This window comes from Haplochromis burtoni, unplaced genomic scaffold, assembly GCF_018398535.1.
Source record: "Haplochromis burtoni strain Fernald_Lab_line unplaced genomic scaffold, NCSU_Asbu1 Contig_4166, whole genome shotgun sequence".
Classification (NCBI taxonomy): domain Eukaryota; kingdom Metazoa; phylum Chordata; class Actinopteri; order Cichliformes; family Cichlidae; genus Haplochromis; species Haplochromis burtoni.
Window position 1 is genome coordinate 1 of NW_024586527.1, and position 3,029 is coordinate 3,029.

Sequence of the window (3,029 nt, forward strand, 5' to 3'; positions counted from 1 at the left end):
AAAAAAAAAAAAACTCCACTGACTTTCAGGTCAAATTGACCTGAAGCTTATCTATGTGATACAACAAACCTATGTGTCACTGACAGGTACTACAATGGGGTCAAAGTTCTATAACTGATATGAGGAAGTTACATTTCCAAATCACAATCTGCCTACAGCAAGAAGAAAAATATCAGATTCTGAATGCAGGATATGTCCCACCAGTCTCTTCCAGATTAAACAATCGGATTTAATCTTTCGTCAGGTAAGAGAGAAGTCATTGTTAGTTTGTAAAAAAAATGTTCTGCAGATTTTATTTTTAATCACTCATTAATTTAAATGACCATTGAGATAACACAGCACAATTGCATTAGTCAACTTCTATCACGCATATTATGAAAAAGTGATTCTTGATCAGTGGGCCTGAGGCCCATTGAAATGAATACTCTTTAGCACCAAAGAACATAGGGTTGCAAAATATTAAAATAACAGGACTGTTGCATTGCCACCATTTGGCTGGTACAACGTGTTATTTTTAGGAAACAAAAGCTCACTCACAGCAATGAGAAAGAGAATCAGAGAGAAATTACAATATGTTTTCTATTATGAAATTATGTTATGCACACAGTGCATACAGGGCCAGGCACACATACTGTAGCAGTCGCAATGTAAGGTGAAGGGGACCAAACATGGAAAAACAACCACACGAGCCTTCAGACATCTTTCAGAGCACTGAATATATTTCATATACAGATACAGAGGTTTAACACTCTCAACAGCAACACATCTAAAGATGAATATGAATTTGTGAAAGATGAATTTCTCCCCTAGTAATTATGTCCCTCCATCTGCTTTCTTACCATGGTAATTTCACCTTCCTTTGTCTATTCCTCACTTCTCCACAGCTTGTGCTAGCACCAGAATTTGACACAGTTTGCTGCGTCTCTTTTTAGTTTTTATTCTCTTTCTGCTTTTCAGCACCACTTTTTCCACACTAAAAAATTTCCAGTAGCTGTGTGAGTGCACAGAAAAGGTCAGAGAGGAGACTTTAGTGGGTGACCCAGTGTAATGAAAATTAACCAATGACTGGTGCACAGTGGGGCTGCAGGCTGGCCCATGGGCCCAAAGGTGTACTGGCCCACTGGGAAAATGCCAAGTATGCCAGACTACCATTCTAGCCCTGAGTGCACATAAATGATGTGTAACTGTGGCTGAGTTTAGGCATGGCAGTAAATAACAGTAATATCCTATAATTCACAGTAGTGTGGAGTAGTGATGTGCAGTGTCTACTGATTTTCATTCTGATCTGATACCAAGTAAGTTCAGGCTGGTATTGACAAGTCTGATCTGTACTGATACTTGAAAAAAAAAAAAAAAAGTAAAATAAATATCCACACCACTAGTATGGACTGATTTTAACGAAGTTGTAGTCTATCATTAAAATGATTTGTCTTTTTTGTGGCAAACATATGGTTGATGTATTGCCACATTGTTAAATCCTGTGCTTTTTAATGTATCCACAGACACAACTAAATCCAAGAACATCAAAGTGCGAAGATGCTTCCCTTGAAGATGAAACTCTTCATCCTATTTTTCTTAATTTTTGCCACAATCATCGGAATGTTTTATGGAAATTCATACATTTTAACTGTATACCAGCATTCCTTCTTCTATCGCAATACAAGTCTTTGTGCCTGTGACAAATGTTTAATGGAATACGATCCATGGCTTAGTGAGCTTATGGAAGCATCTCCTGAGCCCTTTTTGTCAGCCACAAACAATATATCAGAGGATATTTTTAACTGGTGGAAGGTAAATATGAAAACGTAATAAATACATTTTAAAAATAAGGATATGCTGTAATATGCAAGTTTTTTCCTATATCGTCATTAGTTATTTCAGGCACTCATGATTGTGTCAGATACTGATAATATATAGAGATAAATAAGGTATCCAATTATGTAACTTTTTTTAGACTGAAACATTTAGGGAATATTCACTATTTTAGAACATGGAATACATTTGTCAAATATTTGCAATGCAATAAGCACTGTAGTAATAGGACATTAAATGTGGATTAAAATAATGCAAATTTTATGACCTTATCAACAATCCTACATATGACATTAGAATTTCAATACTTTCAGACAAATCAGTTGTTACATATAGGCATTGAAGCCAACAATTTAATAACCATAGTCTTGCTTTTGTTTCGTGTCAGCGAATACAACGGGACAAACGCAAATATACTTTCTACAATAAAACCGTGGATAAGATGTTTCACATCTTCCCACCCAATGTGGGTTTTACAAGACCCAGCCCTGACCTCTGCAGAACTTGTGCTGTAGTTGGAAATTCTGGTAATCTAATGGGATCATTTTATGGACCTCTGATAGATTTTCACGATATTGTCATAAGGTAATGTTAACATAACTCCACAGGCAGTATATCATACAGTAATCTCTATATACGTATGTGTATGTATGTACAATAAATCCTAATAAATAACATGTGTGGTAAATCCTGTTCTAGAATGAACCGTGGCCTTACCAAAGGTTTTGAAAGAGATGTAGGAACCAAAACAACACATCATGTGATGTATCCACACAGTTCTACCAGTTTGGACAACACCACTTACCTTGTTCTGTTCCCATTCAAAACCTCTGATTTAGAGTGGCTCATCCAATCCTTCACTCAAAGGTATGTGCAGTGCAAAGTTAATACCAGTGTTTTTCTATTTGGATAAAAATTAGTTTCAATGGTCTTTGACAAAAAGAGTAATAAATGGTAGCAAAAACAAGATTGGACAAGTTAAAAAAAAAAGGTGATTTTCTGACAGATAGATGTATCATGTCATTTCCTGCGGAAATGGAGCTAAACGAATCTGTTAGAGGCAGTAAGATAAAATGAAACTACGGAAGCGTAGAGCTGCCACCCAGGCAAAAGAAAAATACAAGTGTATCACGTTATAACGTGAAAAGTTTATTGTTCTAACAATATACTATCATGTTTGTACAATATACCATCATGTTTGTACAATATACTTTTCA

The 3,029-nt window shown here is 35.8% G+C and overlaps 1 long non-coding RNA gene across 1 annotated transcript; it reads left to right on the forward strand.

The window, feature by feature from the left end:
• Positions 1-120: 120 nt before the first annotated feature.
• Positions 121-2,310, forward strand: LOC121813971. Its single transcript, XR_006053994.1, has 3 exons — positions 121-244; positions 1,503-1,791; positions 2,201-2,310. It is a non-coding gene; the product is annotated as an uncharacterized LOC121813971 (long non-coding RNA).
• Positions 2,311-3,029: the final 719 nt, after the last annotated feature.